This window comes from Rattus norvegicus, chromosome 2 (assembly GCF_021556685.1).
Source record: "Rattus norvegicus strain SHRSP/BbbUtx chromosome 2, alternate assembly SHRSP_T2T, whole genome shotgun sequence".
NCBI lineage: Eukaryota > Metazoa > Chordata > Mammalia > Rodentia > Muridae > Rattus > Rattus norvegicus.
In genome coordinates this window covers 234,928,436-234,948,512 of record NC_141535.1, presented here as the reverse complement: position 1 = coordinate 234,948,512, position 20,077 = coordinate 234,928,436, and the positions used below count along the sequence as shown (strand labels likewise).

Sequence of the window (20,077 nt, the reverse complement as noted above, 5' to 3'; positions counted from 1 at the left end):
AGAATGTAACATGTCTGTATATTTCCAAGATTCTTGTGAGTCAGGATGAGAGCCAGAGAAGCAATTGGATCCCTGTTTCCACCATGCTCTGTACACAGTTATGCCTATTTGCAGTTCAATTGGATAATCTTCACGATAATTACTTGTTCTACAGGAACCTGTGTGCCTCAGAGCGCTGCCCGATATGTCATTATTGGAACTCCTGTTTTACGAGGCAACGGCATCTTTCTTCACACCTGAAGCTGAGAATTTATCTTTGCAATTTAAATTCTCAAGGAGAATGAAACATGGGTACACAGACCAAATCAATAGTCATCTTTCTTCCATTAAAGAACTTTTAGGGTCTTTTATAGGATCCCATTTCTTGTTAGTAGCCAATTCCTAAAGATACTTTTGGTCTGACTCCGTGTTACTCAAACTACAAATCATGACTCATTGGTGGGGTATGAAATCAATTTAATGGTTATAAGTAGTATTTAAAACATGAACTAGAAGACAGGGAAACAATCTGAATGTAGCATAGGTAATTGCTTTGGGAAGCTGTCTTCAGCTGTAAATGCATGTCCCTGTGTCCTGGATTACAGTAGAAAACATGTTCACCACCACCACCACCACCACTACCATCATCATCATCATCACTATCATCATCATCATCATCATCATCATCATCATCATCATCATCACTATCATCATCATCACTATCATCATCATCACTATCATCATCATCATCATCACTATTTAATATCAGTCATACTAGAAAGATGTCTGTATCTAATTGGTATTTTACATTCAGGAACAATACTGATGTCTCTCCACCTTTATAAGATGGCTATATTTAAACTAGTGTCTGTCTTCAAGATGGGCAGTACCCATCGTGCCTGATGCAGTCACTGACTGCTTTAATTTAATTATTCCCTGAAAAGTTCTAAAAGCGGAACCACATGGAAAAGGTATGAGTTAGGTTGCAGCAAAAGCTGCTTGCAGAAGGAGCTCTGAGAGAATGGCGTCTTACAAGGGCTGAAGAATTTTCAGAGACTAACAACGAATAGGACTTCTTCAGACGTACAGATGAGATATCCAGGCTCCTCGTTATCTCAATTGTTTCATTAGTTTTCCAAATACCTGAGCGATCTATCTGATTTGCCAGGCCTTGCTCTTGGTTCTCTACACATGTTTATGCTTGTGACCCATGAGGCAGCTGTGTGCTATGTCTAACTCCACTCTGAAGAAGAAATTGTGCCAATAAGAAGACATTGTGGATGCCCTTCAATGTTCTGTAGCATTGGGGAGGATTCAGAGTACTCACTAATAAGAGTGTCTTGCCATGAAGTAAGAGTGTGTGTGTGTGTGTGTGTGTGTGTGTGTGTGTGTGTGTGTGTGCCATGTCCTACATGTTTGCATTCAAGAAAAGGCAGCTCATATGAAACTTGCCAACACAATCCTAAAAGGGACAAGTTGTAGTAAAATGCCAAATGTAATGACTTCCAGGCATGACTTTCAGTCTGCTGCTTCATGGCCCTGGTTAAGAAATAGATCAATAGTCATGAGATGTTGGGCAAGTTACCACTTTCCTCTCCTCTCCTCTCCTCTCTGTCTCCTCTCCTCTCCTCTCCTCTCCTCTCCTCTCCTCTCCTCTCCTCTCCTCTCCTCTCCTCTCCTCTCCTCTCCTCCTCTTCTCTCCTCTCCTCTCCTCCTCTCTTCCTGCTCCTCTCTCTCCCTCTCGCTCCCCCTCTGTTATCAAGCTAAGTAAGATTTCTAAAGAAACTCTCTGTCTAAGGCCAGCTTTTGCATCCTGAGGGCTGGTATTAGAAGGAAAGAGAGATCTGGAGAGAGGCTATACATGATTAGCAAGTTTGAATGAAGCTTTGTTATAACTGGGGGTTAAATAGAAAACCCTTCTAAGGTGAGTGCAAAGGGCTTCCAAGACTGGCCAGAATGATTGAACAGTTTGCCTATTTAAAAAAAGAGTACTCAAAACACAAAAGGAACCTAGGCCTAAAAGGAAAGGAGAGTTAAGTAGCAATCCCTAAAATTAGCTTCACAATGCAAATAATATCTATCTTTTGCATGTAAAATCATTTCTTAGTGACCTTGGAGAATCATAAGTTTGCTGCCTAGGCTTGCTTGTCAGATACATTTTAAGGGAGAGGAAAAAGCTTCCTTGACCTTTTGTGAGACAGGACTGAAACTTTGCCTCAGGTAGGAATTATTTGACCTGACTGGAACATAAAAGATTACTGGATACCCAGAACCACAAAATCTCATTAGTCATTAACATTGCTTCCATGTGTTTTTACATGGCTGATAGGAGAATGATCCTGTTTAGATGTAAGTGTGAGGTGAGTAGAGCTGAGAGCGCTGGGAACTGGTCCCAGGAATAACTCTATTACCTGAAGGAAGTTTGATGGCCTGATTGGTATTTCAGAGCTCATGGGTGATCCTTGAGAGAAGCCATTTTCCTGACTCCTTCTTTACTTCTTTGCCTTCTTGATGCAATTTTACTCTATTTGGATTTCTACTTTAAATTTCTTATCACCCACATTAAGGTGAAAGTCCTTGGAAGGCAGAGACTGGGAAACTGGCTTTGTGGAACACACACACACAACCTGGAATGTTATGTTCCTTCCATAAATGTTTATTGAGTGACTGAGAGGCAAGTTCTAGACACAGAGACTTTGTGTACCCCTGCAGCTACCACGGGCACTGCGTTTTTCTTCTTTTTATGTTGCTTTTAAGAGCCTTCTAATCACTTGTTTGTATTATATCTTAGCCTTTTGGGATATTTGTTGGAGACCACCTCCCCAATCTCCAAAGTTTTGTCCCAAGTTGGCAGTGACCATGATGGAAAATTTAAACACACAGAGAAGATGCCTCTTCTCATTCCCTGGTGAATGCTAAAATGGAGGAAAAAAAGCCATCCTGCGTTGGAGTCTCAATTCCAGGCTATGGATCTCAGAGGCAGCTAGGCTGTTTTTTTTTTGTTTGTTTGTTTGTTTGTTTTTTTGTTGTTGTTTGTTTGTTTTTTAAAGAGGAATCACAGCTTTCCTGAAACTGAGTCAATCCTCCTCAAAGTTGAAACCATGTACCCAAGCTGCCATACCCACTGTACCCATGGACACTGGTGAAAGCATGGTGGTCTCCTGACCTCTTCTGCTCCTGTAGTAAAGAATGAAGACACCAGAAGGTCAATAGTGTGGGATTTTAACTGGATCTTCCGATTATGGAAAGATTTATACACAGCGATGGGAAACCAGAGTGTCTGTTTGTGTGTAACACAACCCAGAGGAAAGAGGACATCAGCTTAGGCAATGCCAACTACTTTGCTACTTAGAGGTAACAAGGGACATTAGGAAAGGATGTCGGGGATGGGTGCTCAGTTCTCCATTTAATACTTTTTTACACAGAGTGTTCTAGGATGAAATGCTCTCCTTGGCTTCTATATCACAGGAATGTTGTTCTTTGGGCATCTCTGTCCTAAAATTACCAGAGTATTAGCAAGGAAGGATGATGGGAAGGAAGAACGTTGGGTGAGGGGAAAGAATGGCTCAGAAATGGATTCTAGAAATTCCTTCTTAGGCTCACCCAGTATCCACATGGTAGGTTAAGGAGCTTTATATGTGGGTGAACTCCATTCCTTCTCACACAGCACGGAGCAGCTCACAACCCTGCCACTGTCTCCTGTTGAATTTTGTTCGTGAAGCACCGTCCACACCCCAGCATGGGAGTTAGTGTCAGACCTGTGATTTCCTCATCAAGAGCCAGTGTGAGCTGTGAACAAAACCCTCTGTGCCCTCACTTACCTTGAAGTCCTGCCATCCAGCCTTACCACACAACCTTGTGGTTCTTTACCCCTCACACCTGTTCCTCCTTTGCAATGTGCTTCCCACAGGTTTAGTTCACTGGATCTTTTGTTCATTCAACAATTGTTTTTATTGAGTGTCTATTTTGTAAACATCATTGTGCTGGGTGGTGATGGTGCAAAACTCACAAAATACATTCCTTGCTCTCAAGTTGCCCCTGGGAAAGCAGACACCTTAAGCAAATACTTCACACATTATCCTAGTCTGTTCTATGCCAAGTTGCTATGGGAACACACAAAAGAGGCACTTAACCCAGTCTGGGGTAGAGATGGGCAGGGCAGGATTCAGGAAGAAGTGGTGCTTGGGCAGTAGGAGATGATAAAGCATTAAACTGGGAATTTGTGGGAGGAAGAGAAGGAGGAAGGGAGCCAGGGGAGGTTTCTGGAAGCTTTTGCAAAGGCTTAGAATGGAGGAAAACCAGTGCCAGACTGGGGAATTGCAGGTTGCTCAGTACTGATTTAATGTGAGACAGGAAAAATAGACCGAGACTAGTGATGGAGAAGCATCTCGAGTGGTGTCAAGGAGTCTCGGCTTTCTCCTGAGGGCCATGGGGAATGCTGAAGGGTATAAGTGGGAGGGGCAGCTTTCATTTGCATTTTATAAAGGTCTTTCCAATCCCAGCCCGAGGAAAAGATTGGAACAGAAGAGAGACTAGCTATGCAGACCCTTTAGTGACCTAGAGAAGGCTGGGTCATGAGAAAGGTGTGGTGTGTGGCAGTAATGAAAGCTAGAGATGTCCCCTGGGTTCTGACGATGGCATGCCGCCAACCACCTAGCCAGCCAAGTGGTGTAACATGCAATTATCAGTTAAAATTTGATTGTTCATTTCCTCTTGTTATTTTATTCTATTTATTCTATTTATCTTTTATATGAGAAAATATCATTAACAGCTGTTGGCAGTGGCCTCTTTTCCTTTTCCTTTCTTTCTTTTTTTTTTCTTTTTTTGTAAAATTGGAAACCAATAATAGCACATACAGATGAAGCAAACTCACAAAAAAAAAGTTTAAGAACACTAATATTATTTTTTCAAAGGGAAGAAAAACCCTACACCATATGCAGAAACTTTCCAATTAGGTTAATGTACCTTAAACTGTATTAGTAATTAAGTGCTTTGGGTATTAAAATGCCTAATCTAGCTTCAGGCTATTTTTGATAAATCCTTTGACATTTTGCCAACTGAGTGGGAGAGACAGAGCTGAGGAGCCCTCGCCAAGGGATTAGGGAGTTTTGACTCTTATACCCGGCGTGGGCAGCTTACTGTATGACCTTGGTAGTCTTGCCTTCAGCTCCAAAACTGAAGTTGTCCTACCTGTTAAATGGCAAAAAACGACAAGGCAGCAATCATGATTATGTAACTGTTTCACCTTTCACAATTCTGGAAACTCAGTTATTTGTTTTTTGAGGGACTTTTGGGCACTGAGTAGGGGTGGGTTCAGTTTGGTTTTTCTGCAGTCTATCCTACTTAGAGTTATACTAACCTCCCAATAAGCCTATGGTCCTGGTGATTATATGTTATTGTAGGTGTAATTTGTGAGTGTGTGTATATTCTGTGTACGTCACAGAAGGAACCACTTGCCTCCTGACCCACCTCCTCATCCCCATCCCCACCCCCGACCCCCACCAGGAAGCATGAGCGACAGTGACCTGTTAATGTTCCAGATTTGAGTTTTCCACTCTGCTTTCCTTGTGGCTTGATATCTGGGTTTAGGCTACATCATTTCTACATAGGGCAGGACGCGAGCAGGAAGAGTTGATGCCAGCTGTAGTTTCCCCATTTGTTAAGAAGGAAAGCATAACTTCAGAGGCAGAGGCTTTACTGTAGTGGACGGTGATGGCATCCCGTGCACAGAACAAGGGAAGCATCATAGAGTTCTTCCTGCCTCCGCAGTAGAACACAGCAGGGGAAGAGGCTGAGAGGGTCACCATGGCAGGGTGCTGAACAAGGTTGGGGGAGTGAACTATTTTTGAGAATGGGATTTTCCAAGATGAATCTAGAACCACAACTGGGTTGTCTTTCACTTGGGGATTTGCTTGTTCAGTGGAAGCATTTTGTTTGTTTGGTTTTGATGCTGAAAATTGAACGTAGGGCCTAATGCAGGTTACCCGAATGCTCCACCACTACGCTGTAGTCCCATCCATGGCCTTTTGGTTTTTTAAGACATACTCTTTCATTTCTTTGGTTTACATTTATGAAAATCTGACAGAAATAAGGAAATTTCATTCTCTATTTACTTGGAGGATTTGACTCTGAACAGAAATTCACACTTAAGGGGACAAGAAAGAATGTCGTACTTAAAAAAGTAGAAGGCACACCAGTCATTGATGAAGCCTAGCTGTCTCTGACCTTTTTGACTTATTTACTATCAGACAGTATAAAGAGACATTAAGTCCAGGAAACCAGAATCAAACTGCATGCTGTCCCTGGAAGGGTACTGGCCCAGCGTACTGGGGCTCAGGACTCAGAGCTGGTCAGTCGTGCAAGCGCTCACAGTTTTCTTGTCCAATGTTCTCATGAAGAACTATAGAAAGATCTTGCCTTTTCCTGTAACAAGATAGCAGAGAATGGTTATTATGATATCACCATCAAATTTCAATCAGGTCTCAGTTTCCCCTTACAGATGATTAATGAACAAGTTCAGTCCTTCTTCTATGTATCTCTTTAAGCCCATTATGAGAGTAGGGGAAATTGCCACTGGTACTTTTAAAAACCTGAAAGCATGTAGAATTGTATTCTTAGAAAAACAGAATGACTCTGGGTCCGACCTATCTCTTTCTTCTGACAAATTTGTACCGGGCTTGCTAAGGGAGGCTCTCTAACTGTCATTCCTTGTGCATATTCTTTTATACAAGCTTTTATAGTCACTAAGATGCAGAGAGAAAGAGAGAGAGAGAGAGAGAGAGAGACAGAGACAGAGACAGAGACAGAGACAGACAGAGACAGAGAGACATGAGACAAAGAGAGACAGAGAGAGACAGACAGAAAATCCTTTTTTTTTTCCCGGAGCTGAGGACCGAACCCAGGGCCTTGCGTTTGCTAGGCAAGCGCTCTACCACTGAGCTAAATCCTCAACCCCAGAAAATCCTCTTTTAAATTCATCTTCCTTAGGAAGACTGTCCCTTCCTCTTTTCTCCAACAACTTGTTTTTCTGGAGAGACACTGTTTATGTTTACAAATATCTCAGTCTGGTTCAGGACCTTAGCTAGAAGTACACCAGGGAACACATGGACTGCAGACGGAGCTGGGAGAGGAGAACCAGACTCCTGAACTGGTCTAAGTGAACTAACAACTCAATTTCAGGGACCCAGGAGAATTACCAGGCAGGCTCTGACTACAGAGCAGAGCCTTGACTGTGTATTTTTGCATGCATTTGTGCCACTACCAATCTGTCTGTTTGTAATGCTATAGCCCAGCTCCTTTGCTGGATCGAGTGGATCCAGGAGAAGAAAAGCAAGTTCACCCACAATTAGGACACATCCATGAACAGCACAGGGAGAGAAATTAAGGTCAATGCATACCAAGTCTATTTTCCTATTACATTGCTACCCCTTGCTCCAGTGACTCAAGCCATGTAGCTCTTAGTTTGAAAAACCACCAGAGAAACCTTGGTATCTTATGAAGCTTCCATATTATGTTTTTCCCAGAGAATTATCAATAATAGCAATACATTAAAGCCCTTGGGCGCCATGGTTTGCCAAACATGTCTAAAGAGAAAAGTATTGGTTCAATCGCCCCTTGATTCCTCCCAGAGAAGACATCTAAATAATGTCAGAACAAGAATTCTAAAGACACTCCTACTGTGAGTAGAAAGGGGTGACAAATATTCTCTGGGCTTCCACCTTTTCTACATAGTGCCAAGGAGGGAGGTTGGATGGAGGTCCCACAGAGACTAGAGGGGAGACTGGCATTTGCTACAGAGTGAGTTATAGTGAGAGACCTTAAGGAGGCTATAATAACATGGCTTGATTTCTTTGGAGAGCTTTTCCTCTAAGGGGTTCAACGACAGCAGTTTCAAAAATCTTCTCAGGTTTGAAAAAGCAGGCACTCTGACTTTGTGTTTCAGGGCAGAGTGAATTCAATCAATTCTTCTCTTTCCAGCAGTTTTAAACTTTCTTTCAAACTCCTAGGCCATGGTAACAGTATCATGGTGATAACCTAATCCTCACTCAACCAATGCTCTGTAACACATTTATGATTTAAATCAGAGGAACCTTCCTTGATCTGATATATACCCATTTGACACAGGGGAAACTGAGGACTGATACAAAAAGAATCGTATTCTTGTCCTTGCTCAGAGTTAAACCAGGGAACTCTGTTTATATTTGACACATTCTGTTATAGTGGCTTGGTCCTTTTGAGTCCTTTGAGAAGTATCATCCAAGAGCCGATTTACTATATGAGGTGGCTCTGAAGCGAACTTGTCTCTATGAACTGTTACATTTTTTGGCATCCCTGTCAGTTCATCTGTGGCCCCTACAAGAGCCCAATGAATTCTGATTCCTTTTGGACACAGCCTGCTCAGATGGTCCAGATTCGGGTTAGTGTAATAAGCATTAGCCATAAGAGAATTAGCCATAATTCTCTCTTTTAGAAGAGAATGTGAAAATGTTCTGTAGGGGACAGGTCATGCTGGGTGTTTTCCATGGTAGCTGTGGCTCCCCCTGCTGCCAGGCTAATGGCGAGAGAGGACAGCTCCAGTAATCAGCATCTCTCGTAGCTGGTTAGCTCCAGCAGACAGAGCTCTAGACCCATGAATCCAGACAAAAACAATGAACAATTCATGCAGGCCTGCAGTGCTCATTTGGTGGTGAGAGTGGTGCAAGATAGAGTTTACAATGATGCCACCAAACTCTTGGTTAAAATCAAACAGACCTGCGGCCACAGGATGCGTGTTCATACAGAAGTGGTGCCCAGAGAGGTCTGTGTTCTTTCCGTTCTTTGTCTGTTTCAGGAGACATCGCTCTCGGTGTCTTCAAACATCATTCCTACCAGCTTAACCCAGGGAAATTTGCATAACCCTTGCCTTATGCTTCAGCTCTGAAAGTGGGGGTTTATGTATGAAAAATACAGAGACCCATGACAATGCCAGGCACTGCCAGAGAAGTCTTGTTCTTTTGAGTCCCACCAATACCATTTTTGTTAAAAAGCCTCTGTCCCCCATCACTAAAAGAATTTTTAAAACTACAATAATTATTATCATAGGTTATGGTTTCAGAGTTATCGCCAACACTCGAGTGTAAAGCCATTGTTCAAGGTCTCTTCACCATTCATGGGAATCCAGTGTCTCCAGAGAAGGAAAAGAACTGGATGGAGGAAGCCACCTGCTGCAGTGCTGGAGAAGCTTTGGGTCACAGGGAAATGCCTCACTCTTGGTGGGTCGTCCTGAGATCACAGCAACCGAGTCAGCCAGAGCATTTAAGACTCGTGGGTTTTACCCAGACCTACTAGCTCAGTCTTTATTTGAACAAGATCTCAATGTGATCTGAACAGATTCCATTTGGGAATCTCTCTCCTTCTCTCTCTTTTTCCCTTCCTCCTCTTCTTCCTCCATTTCCTCCTTCTTCTTGCTATGACTTCTTGGATTCAGTATATAATAAACAATTCCTTGGATATATATGACAAGGTGGGGGTTGGAGGAAGGCCCCAGGCCTTTATTTCAATAATCCTTTTAGATCGAAATCTCCATAAACTACATTTTTTTTCAGTTGTGAGCTTTAGTTAGAATTTCTAATGCCTGTCTCAACTCACAAGCACCCTCTTCATGAGTGCTGACAGACTACAGTGGGCCTCTTATACAGTCTCCAAAAGTATTCCTTATAGGGCTGGTGCAAAAGCCCTGTCAGGACAGGCTCTGGTCTGCTGTTGAGACAGGATCAACCTCTGACAGAGTATCTTTGGTCCGTCACAGCTGTGGGAGCAAATTTAGGGGATGATTGTTATTTACTAAGGGCTCAGGATAAAAACCAATCTTCCATCAGAACCCAGTCATTAAGGTTAGCAATGACCCCTAGGAAGAATGGAACACTGGCACTGTGACCACGTTTCCCCCAAAACACAATGCAAATGGGGTCAGCTAAAATGTGGGAGACAGGACTGACTGGCTTTGCAAGAAAAGGAAGGAGCAGAGTGAGTGTTTTAGGGAAAGGAATGGATCTCTATGGGAACTGCACTTCTTTCTGTCTCCCTCACTCTCCTACTTCAAAACATACAGTGAAGCATGAGTCTTAAAAGATTCATATTGAGACAGAAACATTACACAATCCCCTTTGCTCTCTCCCCATTTTTTCAGACTTATTTTCTTCCTAGAGGCATGGAGTCCTCTTTATGATGCTTTTATGTCTATAAATTGTTTAGGAGAAGCCACTGAAACCTAATCTCTAAACGTGCAAGGCCCCTGGATTGGTGGGGAGGGGCGGGGTGAGGGAGAGACACAAATTGCAAAGAGCAGAATAATCAGATACAGAGGGACTTTGATCTTCTGGAGACCTAAGCTAATAGATGTTAAGTGCAGTTCAGTGGAAGTAATAACCCATGAAGAAAACAAAATCTGCAAAATGATAAAATGCTGCAGTCTACTGATCAAGGAAGACATCGGAAAATTACCATGAAAGCATCCTTAGCCTGGCAGATCCAAGGTGAAGAAAGGGCTCCTTCTGCCAACCGGCAGCCAGACACTCCAGGCAGACCTAGCCGGCTCCCTTCCTCCAGCCAGATTATCACTCTATGTAACCTGAATGCTTTTCACTGCAGAGGCAGGCACTGGCACCATCGGAGGCCTGGGCTTCGTCATGTCTTCTCCTGACGCCACAGTGAATCACCATGTCCTCTGCTGAGGCATTTCAGAGGATGTTGTTTCTCAGAGTCCGTCAGATTTTCTCCAGGACTGATTCCTTTTGACAGCAAGACAACATATTAAAGACAAATATTAGGTATCTTTCAAGACATTGAAATCTCACCAAGCCAACTATTCAGGAAGACACTGGGAATTTATGAACACTTAAACACAATTGAAAAATAAGAGGTAACTCCTTCATGCTAGTTTGCTTAAGTATCTGTTTATTGAATAATGAGTATGTTATGCATCTTGGGCTGAATTAAATCTGCAGAGGTAATGAATTCCTTAGTATTAAAAGAAAAATGTAAAGATCGAAACCGCTAGATAATTTTATTATTAGGAGAACTAAACAAACAAACAAATAAACACAACCCCCAAATGTGAGTTTTAAAAACCAGGAAACTAGAAGAAGAGTAGCATCCGGTTTCAAAGCTTAGCCTCTTTATACTCCACGTAACGGCTAATTAAACATATGGCATATATTATCTGAACCACAAATTAATTTGTTTGGCTAGAGCGGGTACAAACAAATGAAAACAAAGGGAAACTGGCCATTTTAACTCAAGCCGGATGTGGACAGCTTTGCCGGCCACTGGCATTTGGTTCCTGTGTGAGCAGCTCACACTGGGACATTTACATCATGCCGAGAGGAGTCTCCTCTTTGAGTGGGAAAGTGAAACTGGCAAACTATGTAAGAGCACAGATGAGTGTAGTGATGGCCTTTATGACAGAAAGGAAAAGGAACTGAAATGGGGGGAAAGTGCAGAAGGGATCAGAGGGAAGAGGATGGGAGGTGGGAGGAGATAGGACAGGGAGGGGAAGATAGGATGGGAGGAGACTGATCCCAAGGCATTGAAGCCCTCCGGACAGCACAGTGAAGGGCGTCTACATCTATTTTTACTATGATGTTGACTCTTCGTCGCCATGTTTATAGAAAGACTAGCCCTTTAAAAGAAGTGCTTTACCCATAAGGGAAACTGAGAGACTACATGATATTAAGAAGAGTCACTGGAAAATCAAAACTTGGAGCCTTCAATCGATTGTTGGAGATTTTATGTAACATGTGCTTATTTTTCAAACAAACGGAGTCCTTGTCTGAAAGTCCTGTGGGTACAGGCCTGGTGCCCAGAGTAAAGTAACCAAGCGAGTGGTTAAGATGAGGAGGGCCCACTCTGGGTTAGCAGTCCATCACTCGGCGTGTCCTGCTGCCTGTACATCAGACGCAACCCTTCTTATCTGTTAAGTGCATAGAACAATTTAGACCAAGCATGCTGAGTGGATTAACTAATGATCGTGAACCACTTTGGAAATAGAAAATTCCCCATGTGCATGCAGAATTAATAATGATTAGATAACAGACTGTCCTAAATTTTACTTTTGATTCAAATAACCCTTTTCTCGATGGTGAAAGTTATGCTATTAAACAAAAGACTTTATTTTAACTAGAGGTTTTCACGGTATTTTCATTTGAGTTGAATTTCTGTTCTTCAGATCCATATTTCTGCCAATTTCTATCTCTTGTGCTTTCTCTGGCACAACCAAAAGAACAAAGTTAATAACAGAGAAAGGACAAGCTTTAAGAGCGCTGCATTTATCGTCGGCTGTAATTCTGCTATTAAATGGTCTTGGCATTTGCGAAATTCTTCTCAATCTTACATTTTTTTTCCTCAGAGGGGGGAGAAAAGCCACTGAAAACATGGAGTTTAATCCAAAAATAACCCTTCTCCACATTCTATGTTCTAAGATTTTTCTCTTGGCACTCAGAGTGTGACCTTATGTCTCCATGGGGCAATCTGCAAGATAAACTCCCTGCCTTTGTATCTTCTTAACCATTTTAGAAATAACACATATGCATGCCCTTGTCCACACACACACACACACACACACACACACACACACGTGTGTGTGTGTGTGTGTGTTCATGTACCTATGAAACACAGAGGATCTGTACAGAATTATTTTTCCCTTTGATTTCTGCCTGTGGAACAGATTGAAGATTTTACTCCACTGTGATCTTCAGAACTTCCACTCAGTTGGTTCGCCTGCCAAGCGCAGTGACCAGTGCGGCCGCTCCTGATGGTGGGGAGCATATGGTACCGCTGGGAATAGTTTTGCTCTCACTGCTGTGAAATCCCACGCCTTCCTACAGAATGTGTTTGGAGGAGCAAATGGTAAGTGTTTCTCTTTGCTGTAGCTCCCCTTCCCTGCCTGCAGAACCCAGTCAGTCAGTTCCACAGCAGAAGGAAGGGAACCCTACAGACTCCTAGGCAATGGCTAATGCTCAGCTTGGGAGTTAATGGTACACGTTAACTATTTCTTCTGTCCACGGACTCATCCTGAATTTCCAAGTTCAATAATCCTAAACCAACCAGCCCTCACTCAGGTTTGCTTTATTCTCCTTCCTCTGTCTCTTTCTCTCTGTAAAAAGGAAAGTCTCAAAGCAGGGCAGGGTGTCTAGATTAAGCTGGTCACTTGTCCCTGGGTTTATGCCTGCACTGCCCTGGAGTGCTTCTGTGTATCCCTGTACAAAGCATGTTCTTTCTCTTCTGAATTTGGTGAAAGAGAACGACACTTTAGACTTTAGCTGTAGTAACTTTTCTTATTTATACCAGCTCTTCTTATGGCACTTTGAAGCTATGGTCCTTAAGACGTGCATCCTGATGTCCTTACAGTTGCTCTCTTGCCCCCTTTGGCCTCTGCCAGTCACCACTCTCCCGTTCCGCCAACACAGACATGGTCTGGGTTGGCTGCTGAGATGGAGCCCTTTGCAAGTTTGGCTGTGAGTCCCTGTGAGCCATATTTAGGTCTCCGAGAGCAGAGAGGTATGAGAGCAGACGCTCCTCTTGTGCTGAAGAGGGCTGTGCAAACGTCGGCCCTCCACATGCGACGTTGAGAGGTGAGAGGATGAGGATTTGCCTGATGGGAGGCTTCAAGTGCAGAGGCACTTGTACATCTACTTATCTTCAGTCTCGATGATGCTGTTTATGAGCGAGTGATTTAAATGGGAGAAGAAGCTCACAGAGAAGGAGAAATCACAGGTTGGAGTGATTATGTTGAGCAGGAGAGGCCTGAACACAAGTCCAGTGGGAAAGAAGGAAGGGGATCAAATTAAGAATGATTAATGGCAGATCCCCAGTGGCTTCACTGCATCTGAAAGAGAGAACAGCTGAGAAAGAAGCACTTGATATAGAAAAAGAGCATGTGTGCGAAGGAAAATGCATCACTCTGCAGATGTCAGCGGCTGCTGAGGAAGGGGAAAAGGCACTGTGGAAAGGAGGAGATGTACAACTTGTGCTCAAGGCACCCTCCCTGTCATTGCATCTTCCCTGGCCTTTCGGAGAACCCCTTTCAGATGCATTTTGATAGGGCCTTTCTAATGAACGACCATTGCCTCAGGATGGGATGCAACTCCAGAGCAACAGGTACCAGCCTGTGGGAAAACTAAGTGAAGGGGCTGCATTAACTCTGTTTTCGTTACATAATGAAATCATGTGACCAAAAGCAACTTAGAGGAGAACAGTGATCCTTTGGCTTCCAGACAGAGATGGATAGAATCCGTCTCGCTGGTCCTGGCCTGCTAACAGGCAGGGGGAGCATGGCCTCGTGAGCTCAAGCTGGCTTTCCACAATTTTATCTGTACCCTGGAAGCAAATAAGGAGAACAGGAATCCAGGTCCAGTTACAAAACCTAAAAACTAGCTCTCAATGGCACACTTCCTCTAGCAAGGCTCTAACTCCTAAAGGTGCCACAACCTTCTCAAAGAGTGCCACCAACTAGGGACCAAGTGTTCAAATGCATATGCCTGTGGGGGACATTTCTCACTCAAGCCATCATAAGGGCCAGGGTACCCAAGGTACCTCTTCTTGTAAACATGCCCATGAAAGTCTTGTAAAGTGTGTGTGTGTGTGTGTGTGTGTGTGTGTGTGTGTGTGTGTGTGTGTGAATATATTTGCCTGAGAATAAGAAAACATAAGAAAATATTTCTAGTTGCAAAAGTCCCAGAGTCAAATCGGGGTGAGGGTGGGCACGTGTGTATGTGCAATGGGGGTAGGCACAGGAGTACTGGTGTATGTGTGTGTGTGTGTGTGTGTGTGTGTGCTGGTGTGTGTGTGTGGAGGCAAGAGATAGATATCATATCTTCCTAGATTATTTTCCACCTCGTATATTGAGGCATAGTCTCTCACTTGAACCCAGAGTTTGAGAACTTGGCCACTCTAGCTACTCAGCTTGCCCTGGGGAACTCCTGTTTCTGTCTGGCAGTCTTGGGGATTCGAGGAAGCCTGTCATACTTTCGTGACATTTCAGTAGCTTCTCAGGACCTGACTGCAGTCTTCATGCTTTCACCCAGCTGAGCCGGTCCACCAACCCCATGGTCAGTTGTGTATGAGCCTCTTCCACATCCTCCTCACAGCAGCACTTTCTGTCTTGCCCATTAAGTGGAAGATCATATTCTGAGTGTTTCATGTATGTCATGCTATCATTTACCTCTTTTACACACGAGAAAACCGAGGAACAAAGACATAATCCGCCCATAGTCAAGGAGTTACTAGAAAAAAGAGTTTAGATGCTAAATAGTGTCTGTCTTCTGTCATCAAACTGCTAGCCTTGGAAGAATAACAATTACATTGCTTTTTTAACAGTATCCCTGATGCTTTGGTGTAGAGAGAACTCAAGCATGCTAGTCAAACAGTTGAATACAGACACTAAAGCTTTATTATCAATATGATGCCAGGTCCTCAGTAAATAATTGTTCTCCAAAATCAAGGGAAAAGCTAGACAATGATAACTAAGAGACTGATTCAATCCGCATTCACTCGGTTCATATTCATGGCACGTCATCTTTGTGCCAGGACCAAGTGTGCAGCCTTGTTCTTTTCCCATTGCGAGGGAAATTCCTGTTGTGTGACTTGTATTGGTCACCTCTTGTGCCCACTCAAGTTGGACTCTAACTTTTCTTGACAAGCTTGTGCCTCCTCCCAATGAGCCTGGCACCATCCAGAAACCAGTTCTGTTGCCATGCAAGTAGCTTAAGGCTATGTTTTTCTCCTTTCCCATCAGTCTTGGGCTTGTGGGACCCACTGGGGATAATGTGGTGATTGCGCATGGGGTGGGGTGCAAATTGCAGGCATTTTATTGTCCCCTCCCCTTTCACTCTGAAAACTTTCCAGAAGGAGAGATCTGTTTGAATAGTTTTCACAATCCTTCTTAAGGTCAGCTCTAATACAGTTAGGACCTGGCAACGGTATGATCTCAGCATCATTACGCAGCTGCTAACCCATACTAGATGCCACCTTCCCCTCAGGAGTGCGTCTCCGGCTGCCTGCACAGATGCCCTGCAGCCCCCTGGGTCAACCCAGTCTCTCAATTTCTGACATTGGTCAATGCCAAATAGAAAATCTGTCCGATGGATGGATGGAAATAAAAGGCTACAGGAGTGAGAATCTTGTTTTTTGGTAAATTTCAAGGTTGAGCATCCATCGAGTCCCACTGTAAATACACATATGACGCTCCATTTCTCACCAGTTTAGTAATCTGCTTGGTGCTTTGGCAACAGAGACTCGGACTCACATAGTGTCTGGCACAAGCCAGCTATTCAATGAATATATGCCCAGTGACTAAAACGTAAAGCACAACGGAGAAATGAAGACTCAAGGAACCCTTGTCCTTGTGTCTCTAATTTTATAATTAGCATGGTAAGAACACTGGGAAAATCACCCTTCTTTGAATCAATCTCATTTGTAAAATGAGATTAAATAAAGCGAGTATTTATTTTTTCTCTTTGTGAGTTTTACGAAGAGAAGTTTCAAAACTTAATTCCACAGTAGAAATAAAATACACTAAACCCAGAATCAAAGGACCAGAGGTAGCTTTTGCCTCTGACTGTCCTTGACTGGCTATGAAAGTTCAGAGAAGGATGTAACTCAGTCAGCATATAGGCTTGAAGAGGAAGATAAAGAACACCTGGGGCAGAACAACCTTAGCCATGGCCAGTTTAGGCTGGCAGAATCACAGTTTAGCATCTAAAAGCTAAATAAATCATTGCTTCAAGCCTCCAGACTTTTGTGTATGTTGTTACGCAGCAGTTCTACAGCAATGTCTAGCTGATACACTATGTGGTTACAACAGAAAGCAGGAGGGATAGTTTTGTTTTGAAATTGAAGTCTGTAAGCTACATTTTCAAATATATTTTCTCTTCTACATTTGATGAAATTTAATATATTTTGGTAAAACTTTAGAAGGTGAAAGAGTTGAAATTGGCTCAAATCATATTTTTGGTTCAAAATGGCGGTTTTAATGGTGTCAGAAGTATTTTCAGTGATACGTGATAAACATTTGAGACTCTATCATCAGCTCTGAGCATTCCAACTTTTGTTTTAGATTTGGGGAGTTTTATTACAGAGGGACTTAATATGTGGAAGCCCAAATTTGATTGCACAGTAGGTCTCTGAATTTCTTAACAATATAGTCCACTTGTAAAAACGCCAGCATTTTAGTAATAGCTTTATTCGGATTAGTGAAGTTATGAAACTGCATGTCAAAAGTAGACACTGATGGCTAAAAGAGCACCTGTTCACAAAGGCTGCTGGGTCAGTAAGAAGGAGGGAGCCTGGAAGAACCCCATCACCCGTGGTTTATCCTAAGCACTGAAGTACATACGTGAGTACACCAGGCTTTAGGACAGAAGCTTTATTCTTCTAAGCATTAGGACTGAAACTAGTTGGTAGGGTTCAGTGTAGCAGGTAAGAGGACATGCAGGCTGTTTGGTTAGCAGGAGACTAGCAAAAGTTCTCATCATGTAATACTCATCAGAAATGTAGTTCCAGCTGGAAGAATGTGTCAGTAACTGTCGGACACTACCCACCCCCGTGTCTCCCTCTTCCCATGGGTCAAAAGCCCCTCAAAGACAGGACACTTGCCTTCAAATACTTCTTTTGGATCCTCAAAGCCCACCAAGATAACTTCATGCAATGACTCTTCCATATCATGAAATGAATGGGCGATAGTGTCATCCTGACACTATCTGAGGCATCCTGACACAAAGCTGAGGGCGCAGAGAATCCGCAGGGTGAACTAATTTTGGACAAAGCTGAGAGTTAAACAAGAACTCAGGTGTGGCGAGTCAACAGCCTACCTTACCTCACACTTGAGTTGGGCTTTTGAGGCATTAAAGCAAATGCTCGTGTAAATCATGTAGCCTGTGGCAGACTCCAAGTAAATGCTCCTTGCCTTCTTCATAGCTCCTTCTGATTCCAGGAAATCTCACTCCTGGAGGGTCATTTTCCTCTCCTAAATGTTGTCTTCTTAGAAGATGCTGGTGCACTATCGACCAACAGAGAATAGAGAAGAAAGCAAACATTCCAGTGAATAAAGGCTAACTTATGACATTAAAATTAATCAGGTTATTGATCAGATTATTATTCATTACTATCTATGAATAGGAGCAGTTTAAATATCTTTGAAATCCAGTAGCGACAGTGCATTTTTTATTTGAAAGAGATCATATGGTATTTTTAATATATATGTATGTCTGCAGAATTATAACACACCGTTCTGAATACTGAAAAAGACATTCAAAACCACTGGAAATAAATATTCGTGGTATCTTTCTTCAGGAGAGCAGGCTAATGCTTACTAGTTTACTGAAATTTCAAATTTCAGAAAATGAACAAGGGCCACCTGTAGTTATTGAAGATTTCACAATGGCCTCTAGGTTTCCATCTCTGTTTCTGCATCTGTTGCAGGAGGGAGACCACGGTCACTAATTAGCTTCAGCCTTATCAATGGTTCTCCACAGTTATCGTAGTATCTAAAGTCCTAGATTATAATTATTTCATATCAGCCTTGCCCGATACTTGAGCATAAACTCACTACATGTGTAATCTGCTCTAGCATATCCCTAGCACTTGCCAAGTGCAGTCTGTTGTGCATTTATAAATCTTTGCTAAATGAATAATATTCTCACTATGGAATTAAGAATCATTCCATGATCTCTAAGGCACTAGCGTAAGGGAGAAAATGCGTATATTTATGTCTGTGTGTAGTAACTGAGTCAGAGCTTCCAAATACTGTGTGACATGTTTTCAGGTCTTATTTCAATTTTGCACATGTACAAATTAAAAAATAAAATTTAAAATGTAGTGAGCTGTTTTTCCTCCCACATTGCCTTTTCTGAGTAACGATGAATAGTTCTCAATATGTGTGTTGGCCTAACACAAAGTCTGTAAATTTTCTGAATACAAGGGAAAATGTATGGAGATCACATCAGAACTAATTAAGTTTGCTTTCTTAAAATTAGGATGCAAAATATTTAGTTTCATGAGAAGAACAACTGATACAATTAGCTCTCATTCCTTGCCCACTCTTTTACTAAACAAATCAGTTAAGAAAATGCAGAGAAACACACTCAAGTTCGGAGCCTCCCCGTTAGGGTTCCAAGTTTCATATGTTAAACAAAGACAGACCAACCTTAAACCTTTTGATAAATATGAGGCTTGTGGTAACTGCAGCATTCACTTTGGATTCCATTTCTCCAAGTTCCTGTCAGCCAGATGTCACTTGCAATGCAAACACTAGAAAAATATGAAATAATAATTCATACATCATCTATGTGTGCATGAGCCGGTCAAACATTCAATACAAATTCAAACTGCTACTACATACAGCAAATATCATCCAAATAATATTTAAAATGATTGAAAGGCTTTTGATTTGGAAGTGTATTCTCTTAAGCTAAGTGGTCCCCAAGACCATCTAGAAAATTCAATTGTTCCATTTTTAAAATGTTTTCTGCCCAAAATTATATCAAACCCTAATGTCTCAATAGAAATACATGAGATTGGATTGCTGACTGGGCGCCTGATGTCAAAGGAAAAATCTAATTTCACGATGGCATTTCCTCATACTGTCTCACCAAAATACAAAATTGATAAAATTTTAATGGATAATTTTCAGAAGCAGAATGTTAAGGTTGGAAGATCTCAAAGGAAACCGGCGTTGTGGTGCAGGCGCAGCAGAGGAGAGAGTGGACTATAAATTCACTGTATATGGTGCTATATAAAGAACACTCTAAAAGGGCCCTCTTATCAAAAACAGAACTTCAACTCGTGAAATGGCCCGGCGATCAAAATCTAAGCCTTGTGTGTGTGTCCCTTCTGCTTCTCTTTTCTAGTCCTTTCCTTTCCGTATGTAGTAGAAACAGGAATCAGACAGCTGCTTGCTTCAACTATTAGATATACATTAGTCCTGTGTCTATTTCTATTTTTGACATTGGCTACAAAAGTGGGCCTTTGGACACCTGGCTTCGGTTAAGAGATAAGACAACAGTATCTGATTCTGCCCGCTTTTCTGCATTAAGGTTCTAAGCAAGCTCTGTTTTAACTTTCT

The 20,077-nt window shown here is 42.4% G+C and overlaps 1 long non-coding RNA gene across 1 annotated transcript in view; it reads right to left on the bottom strand.

The window, feature by feature from the left end:
• Positions 1 to 6,068: 6,068 nt before the first annotated feature.
• The window catches only part of LOC147996589 (uncharacterized), a 34,548-nt gene continuing 20,539 nt past the window's right edge, over positions 6,069 to 20,077 (bottom strand). The window contains exons 3-6 of the long non-coding RNA XR_015678348.1: positions 19,160 to 19,263; positions 17,831 to 18,013; positions 10,462 to 10,748; positions 6,069 to 6,402 (exon numbers count right to left, since the gene is read on the bottom strand). This is a non-coding gene — a long non-coding RNA (uncharacterized LOC147996589). The remainder of the gene's footprint in view (positions 6,403 to 10,461; positions 10,749 to 17,830; positions 18,014 to 19,159; positions 19,264 to 20,077) is intronic.